Below are 8394 nucleotides of genomic sequence, written 5' to 3'. Positions count from 1 at the left end.
AACTATCTTGTCAGCTGTAGCCACACGACAGCTTCTGTATCCATGAAAACTGCAATCGTACATCTTTAAATGCACCTGTACACGGCTGCAAACTGGGATGATTGGTTTAGGTGCCGCTAGGTGGCAGGCATAGGCCACGAGGGACGTAGGGTTAATTTTACACCTGATTTTTGAGGATGGCCCAAGATTTGCATGCTTGTTAAGCTCCTATTAAAGGGCTACCAGCATGTATTTTTCATAGAATTTAAAGGGCTTTCCCTTCGACATGTGTGAGTAGAGTTGGAGTAAAACGTAAAAAGGCAGAGCAAAAAATGGGGGGGGGGGGGCAGGTGAGTATTTACTGGATTACTGGCATCAGTAATATACACTAACTCAAACCTCTAATGGTTAAAATAAAAATCTTATCATGAATAAGCCACATTGACATTTGTCCAGTGCCCTTCCTCAGCCTCCCCTCTGCAGAGTGTTGGCATTTCACCCCTCCACTGTGCCAATATGTCCTCCCCCTCACTCACCAACTCTCTCTCTTTCTCTCTCTCCCTCTCTGTGTCTCTCTGTCTAAAGCCAATCTGATTTGCCCCTGGGCCTCTGTCGGCAGAAAGAGGTGATAAACACCGCAACCATGACAACCGCCGAGCCAGACACACGCCCCGAGTTGCTGTATTCTAATGGCTTAACTTGGCATCCTCTCCTCCTTTAATTCATCAAGTCCAGCCTTCACCTGAGCTGATATTAATACACTCGGGACAGACGAAGGTGCTGTGGTCCCACTACAGTCTGAGCTTCTTCATCCTCATCTTTCGAGTTAAGTACGTCTGTCAGCATGTGAGATGAAACTGTGTGAGCACTAAAACCTACACAATGCTCAAAATAGAGTTCAGATATTAGTCACTGTTTAAATATTTCCCCTGTCTGATTGAAATTAACAGAAATGTTGGCATATTGATTCTCCCAACTTGCCTTAAAGCAGTCAGACAGAAAGTGAAAGTACTGAGCTGGTACTCCCAAACATATCCTATTGATCTCTAATGGAGCCCTTGTGAAAACACCATGAATGATGTTTTCAGAGCAAAACTTCTGGCACCAGGCATACTGTAGCAAGCACAGAGCCATTGCTTGGCTGAAATTGCTGGGCTGTGGTAATAGCGAGGATAAGCAGCCTATTAGAACTGTGTGAAAGTGTTTTTACGTGACTCGCCACGGGAAAACTTTCAGAGCACAAATGGAAAGCTCGTGTTAGTGATCGATTGGATAGGCCTCTGCAAACCATGAAGCTCCCCTTTAATGCCAACACATATGGCCTTTTCATGGTAAGGTATATTGTATTAGCGCAGCTGCGACGGGAGCCGTCATAATTCCCCCATTTTTTCCACTTTTGTGCCCCTCTCTATGACTGAGCCCAAATTGAAGCTCAGATCGGGCACCTCGGGCCTCCCCAGAAAAATGTGTCTGTGATGGAGAAAACGCAATGTAGAATGCAGCCAGCTGAATCATTGTAGGTATTATGAATTTGTCCCCCTCGGTCAGCTTCCTGTAGAGTCATTGGAGGCAGCAGCAGCAGCAGCAGCAGCAGCAGCAATGAGAGTCTTTACCTTAAGATTCCAAGGGGGCAAGGTTCCCATAGCAACTGATCTGAATCGTAATTAAAACAGGAGATTTGATTAATTAGTTCAACGATGTGTATGTGTGTGACCATGTCTGTGAGTGTGTCGCATGGCTCTCTGTATGTGGCTTGTGTGTGGGAGTCATGTTCTCGTGAGTCACGGTGTATCTTGTGTGTAGTTATGCTAAATGAGGAGGGGGTGTTATATGCCTATATGTATGTATGTATGTGTGTGTGTGTGTGTTTATATGTGTGTTCATGAGCCTGTGGGTAATCCTGTGAATCACTACTGTGTTTTCAGCACATGTGCTCCTGTCTATATATGTGTGTGTGTGTGTGTGTTTATATGTGTGTTCATGAGCCTGTGGGTAATCCTGTGAATCACTACTGTGTTTTCAGCACATGTGCTCCTGTCTATATATGTGTGTGTGTGTGTGTGTGTCTGTCTCTCTCTCCCTGGAGGCTTGTCCTTGCCTGCAGTGCTACTGTGTGAATCAGAGGTGAGTCCTCTGGAGTTGCCCTCTGCTTTAATCTGGAGCTAATGACAGAACCACCTGCCCTCCTGGCCATCCTCCCCCACTCTTTGCCCATATCTATCCCCTCTATCTGTTTGCTTCTCTTCCCTCTCCTTCCCCTCCTCTCCCTTCACCACATGTCTCAGCCAGCTCTCACAAACCCCCAAATTCCTACTGCTCATTGTCTCTCTTTCTCTGTGTTTCCCACAACCAGCCTGTTTTTTTTCCTCCCCTTTTGCTCCTTCCCTCCCTCTCTTTCTACTCCTTCCCACAGTGCACTGGGTGCCCTTGCCTGACTCTCTGATTGCCTCTTCCCACTGAGTAACTAAAGACTGGAGGCAGTGTGGACCCCAAAGAAACCAAAAACACGTGTTAAGAGACAGAGCAACAGTATGTGAACAACATGTACCTTTAAGGAGATTTTCTGACCCATGGATTGGCAGGGGAGGGGAGTAAACCACGTTCTTACTCTTGTCAGTGTGTCTGCTTGTCCTTAAGTCTGGAGTGTGTGTTCATTCATGCATGCAAGCTCGTCCCAGTAGAGATCTTGTGAAGAAAAGTATAATTGGGGGGAGCTGCAAAAATGGGATGACCACTTCCTGCAGTATGTCTACAGTGGAGGAGAGGAAAGAGTGAGCGGGAAGGAGAGGAAAACAAAAGGGAAGAAATCAAAGACAGAATGGCATGTAAACCAATCTGAATTGACATGAGCCCACAGGAGAATCAAAGTAAGGAAATAAAGAAGGAAGAAAGAGAGAGAGAGAGAGAGAGAAGGGAAGGGCAGGCAGGAAGAAAGAAAGGGGAGTGAAAGAGAAGGAATCTAAAGTATGATCTGACAGAAATAATTCAGATGGGAGAAAGGAAAAGGCTTTGGAGAAGGAGAAAGCGGAGGAGGAAGAAAGGAGAAGTGGCTGAAATGAAACAGCATGAATCCTCATCCATTTCAGCACTGGACAGCTCCACAGACAGCACTAGGCCAGTATAAATAGATCCCCTACTTTAGAGGCCCCTTCAACGCTCCAAAAAAGTGCTTTATGTGCTCAGAGCGGCTCCTGCCCCTAGAGAACAGACACGCAGGTATCTGATGGTGCCTGATAACCATCTTCTCTCAGTTCCTCTCTGTTTGTTTTCTTAATTTAGGGAGGCTCCACGGTTCAACGACAGCACCGTGGTGAGGAAAGCGGGTGTTTTTCTCCCAGATTCTCTGTCATAGCCATTGTTGCACTGTGAGGTAGACGATATAGCCTCAGGTCTGGGATCACATTTCCCCCCCTGCCACAAATTTGGCATCCTCAAGCTGGAAATGATATCTCAGCACCAAAACCTTATGCATCGTTGAAGTTTATTTATATGTGTCAGCTGCAGCCCTGCATGTCATGGGTGACTTAATTGTGTGGATGCCTGTGTGTAAGCAAACTCTGCAAATGCATATGATCATATGACTGTGCATACATGCCCTGCGTCTGCCAGCCTGTTTCCATTGCAAGTGAGCATTAAGTAGCCTTGTGGGGAGGCTGTAATACAGCCTAATGCACCTGAGAGCCCTGAAATCTATAACCATCATCTACATCTTCCTGATATTACTGGAACCGTCTCTGTTCCTGTTTCTGATAGGAATCTCCAGGGAGAGCTTTCCCCTCCACTGCTGTAGGGAGAGGAAGGAGAGAGTGTGTGTGTGAGGGAGTGATGCACCTCTCCATTTCCTCAAGGTGATTCACCTTAATGCACGCTGAAATCAATGTGAAATTGAACTGAAAATTGAACTTTCAGCTCAGTAATGTGGAAGACATGTTGTTATTAAATCTTTTCCTATAGCCATGAAACCGGCTGACTGATATTTGAACGCTTTTGAATGCTTGTTTTCCAACCAACACCATGGCACCACTGGTGTCCTTGATGGAGACCCTGCCATTGGTCCACTGGGGGAGCCCGGGCTTCACAAAGGGCCCATACCTGTCACTTAAAGGGAAGTATTGATGGAGCAGCAGCCACCTAGCAGGCTGTGATTAGCCGATGTGGGAAGCTAAATTCATTGTTGGTGGGGGGGCGTCATTGATCTCAGTCTCCGCGGCATCTGTTGCGCCCACCACCTCCATTTGGTGAGACAGGTGTTGTGATGCGGGCCGTGCAGACTTCCAGGCCTCCCTGTAATCTCCGCTTTCCCCCCTTCTCATGAAAGTCACCACAGTTTTCCCGACTGATGCTGCGTGCGTGCTGTCTCTCTCTCTCGCGCGCGCGTGCGTGCGTGCGTGTGTGTGCGCGACGAAGCCAGCTGGCACGAGTCGCCATGGTAACACACACCGGTTTCACGAAATCCGTGGGTGCTTAAGGGCAAGAGGAGAGATGAATAAACTAATGAGATTATAAATTATTGTCGGTATAGCTGAACAGTCGGGGCATTTTTACCAGACTGCACACGCGGGCAACGTGAGGAGAAAGTTTATGGGGCCCATTGTCTGTGACTCTGTTGTGTCTTCTGTAATCTGTTTATGATGAGCAACTGAACTGGCTGCTTTGATGAGGAGGAACCCACCCTGCGCGCTTTTATGCCTCATATACAAACTAGCAGTTGCGCGCCGCCTATTGCATGATTAATTCCGGCTCCTCCGTCCCCCCCTTTCTCTTCTATGAATTACCCAGTTGTGTTTGAGATGAAGAGAGGCTTCTCCATCATTACGCAGGCTACAACTCCGCGCGTTGGACGCCTGTCCAGGGGTCCAGTGCCGCAGCTCCCACGGGCTGCACTGTGAAGAAGCGGACCTGCATCCTAAAGCCAATCGTTTTTTTCACTCTTTCTCTCTCTCTCTCTCTCTCTCTCCTGGTTTTTATCCTCCACCTCATTGCAGTCTTATCACGTCCCCCCTCTTGCTCTGGTCCTCCCCCCTCCCTCCCTCCCCATCCGCCTCAGCCGCTACAGGAGCGGAGAGAGAGGGAGAGAGAGAGAGAGAGGGAGAAGAGTGCGGCTGAATGTGAACGACATGTCGACAGTCAGCCACTAAAGTGTTTTCTCGGTCGTTCCCTAATTCTTTGGCGGCGGACTGAGTGAGTATTACCCGCATCCCTGCTCTGCTAAGCGTCGCTGTGTGGATCAGAGAGGCTGGTGGGGAGAGACAGACAATGGGGAATGCAATTGGATTGCGTTACTCTGCCAAGGATTTTCATACATAGCCTGGTAAATGTCTTAATAGGTTCTGTTAATGACTAGGCTGTTTAATTGGTCATGCTTTAATTCTGCTAACTATTGCAATTTGTGAGCTGTAATGTTTGGCGCTAATTGATTTTCTTGGAGGGCTGTGGGCTATCCAGGCTGATAGCCCCATACATTTGATCAGTGATGCTGCTGCTTGCCTGATAGTGCGGGTCTGTGCTGGGGAGCAGGGGCCCATGTAAAAAGCCAGTGTGAGGCTTGGTGAGGCTCTGTGTGTGTGTGTGTGTGTGTGTGTGTGTGTGTGTGTGTGTGTGTGTGTGTGTGTGTGTGTGTGTGTGTGTGTGTATGTATGTGTGTGTATGTGTGTGTGTATTCTGATGGACAGAAAGGACAGAGAGGTAGACACAGGAATTATGTGACATGAATAATATGGTGAAGAAAAAGCAGTGACCGTCATCTCTGGTCCGCTTGCGTCAGTGTGCAGGTCTAGAGGAGAGAGGAAGAAAAAAAAAACTCAGTGTCAGAGAGACTCAAGAAAGACAGGGAGGGAAGCCACACCTGTGTCAGGCCTGTTTTCAGATGGACATGAAGACAATGACAGATAGATGGATAGATGGATGGATGGATAGAGTTTTAAATTCTGCTGTGCTGTCACCGCTCAACACATAAGTCCTTTCCTCTCTTGTTAACGTAATGATGCAGAGCTATGCCGACTGCTGACTAGTCCACTTGGCTGATTGGAGAAAGAGGGCTTGAGTGTTGACTGTGTTCCTTCTTGTTAAGGGGGAGATGGCCATCCACCAAAGCAGAATCTAACAGGAGGGATCCCAGTGGTCTATCTGGACTCAGTATTGATCTGCTCCATACAGGGGGGCTCGGGGCCCAGCAATAAACAATGCATTACTTGGATGGAAAACGAAGACCTACTGGGACCCTGAATGGGTTGTGTTTCGTATTGTATTCCAGTTTGTCAAACACTGTTGAGCACGTTGGCATAGATTGTCCTGTATTCCATGTGCGAAGCGTACATGGTTCAAAACACTTTGATAAATGGGTGAGTCTCTCCCCCCCCCATCTCTCAGGGAAATAACATATTTTTCCTTCTGCTCATGCCTTTGTAAGTACTGTGGGATTGTCCAACAAGTATTGCAGTGTTAACACTGGTTTGTTACGAAATCACACACACTCATCTACACGTGTCTAGCTACCTGTTTCTGTACTTGGCAGGCTATAAAAGCGTACTTTTTGGATATGGTTTGACCTTTCTCACATTGTTTTCAACACACACACACACACACACACACACACACACACACACATACACACACACACACACACACGTAAGTTGGCTCCAGCGCTGTTTCTCTGTGAGGCAGGCGTACATTGTGTGCAGGGCGAGAGGAGGGCTTTGATGTAATCAATATCAGATTTCAGCGGTTTCACTGTGAGCTCTCATCCTGAGTGGCAGCCTTGACTGACTTCTCACTGCTTATGCAATCCCACTCCTCTCTCCCACCTCACCCGTTTCCTCTTCCTTTGTACCTACTCTCTGCCCATTACTCTTCCTTTCTCTGTCTGTCTCTCCTTTACTCCATTGCTTTTCGCCTTGCTCCCCTCTTTCCTCCTCCTCCTCCTCCTCCTCCTCCTCTCGTTTCTACCTCTCCCTTCATCTCTCCTCCCGTCATAATCATCTCTGTGATTGCTCTTCCTTTCCCGGGCGGTGATGTTTTCACTGCTGCCTCCTTGTCTAACTCGCTGATGCTAGATTATTGCTGTATGATTACAGCTACCATACCATCATGATCATTATTGCATTTCGCATGGCAGTGTTCAACACTGTATGAGCAGATCGAGATGCTTTATCCAATTTAGATCTCATTAAGTCTTGAGAGGAAATATCCCCATGCAAGACTCACATCTCAGCTGTTTTTCTTCTTTCTTTTTTTTTTTGTTTCCTGGACTACTGCAACTCCATTCTGTTGTTATTGCAGTGCCACTCTCATGGTCATCATCATCATCACCCCATCACTATCACCGTCAGTTCATGTTCCTGCTCATCGCTGCACTGCCTTCACATCAGCCCTTTTGAAAATTTTGAAGAGTTTTTGATTTGCAACGATGCTTTCACTCCACTGTCATTATCACAATAATGATTATGACAGGACTTGATGGCTGTTGATAACCTAACATACTCTACTGATTGATAATATGGGGTATTTTGTGCCTCATCCTTCTGTTCTCTGATTGCCATTCATCTTATTAAATGGAGCAGTTCATTAGACCAGAAGCATTATGAGTCTGATTTGCATTTACCCATATTCATATTGCATACATTAAAACAACACATGCGTGACATTTCAGCTTCACCGGGCATTTGAGAATACAGATGAATATATTCATCACAAGCCCCCCCCACCCACCCCCCACCCACCCAAAAAAAAGCAAAAACACACACACACACACACACACACACACACACACACCACCCCACTTGTCCAAAAAGCCACTCTGAAATTGATAAAAATTCAAAGATTCACAGGTGAACTAGCTCACGTGTTTGCCTTTGTTTTGCATTTTCAATGTCAGTATTTAAATTTTTAATTCAAAAACATCATTGTCGAAAGCTGACATATTGTTCAGCTTGTTGTTTTTTAATCAATATCTCTTGCCTTTGTGATGCCTGTAAATCCAAAAGCCTTGTTTCCCTGTGTTACATACATCTTCTGTATGTTTACCATAGTTTTAGATGATATCACTGCAATACTGTGGCCTCCATTTGGCCTATACATCATTATTCCAATGTAATGTAATTCTTTGCCCATGGCACTCCAGTCAGTCTGATTTGACTTTTATTTTCTGACTGCTTTCGTATGCTTGTGATGTATCATCAATCTGATTCATCCTGAACTGACTTTTGCTGTTGCCTCCCTGGCTGTTTGCCCTCTGTTAACCGCGCGTGTGTGTGTGTGTGTGTGTGTGTGTGTGTGTGTGTGTGTGTGTGTGTGTGTGTGTGTGTGTGTGTCTGAATGTATGCATGCTTGTGCCTGGGCCTTTGCCGTGCAGTGCGGTGAAGGGCCGATGTCGGGCTGTAGCCCCAGGCTGCTGAGCTGAGAGGGAGAAGCAGGAGG

Source organism: Seriola dumerili, unplaced genomic scaffold (assembly GCF_002260705.1).
Source record: "Seriola dumerili isolate Sdu_G_001 unplaced genomic scaffold, Sdu_1.0 BDQW01000149.1, whole genome shotgun sequence".
In the NCBI taxonomy this organism is placed as follows: Eukaryota; Metazoa; Chordata; class Actinopteri; order Carangiformes; family Carangidae; genus Seriola; species Seriola dumerili.
This window is presented reverse-complemented; position numbering follows the sequence as displayed.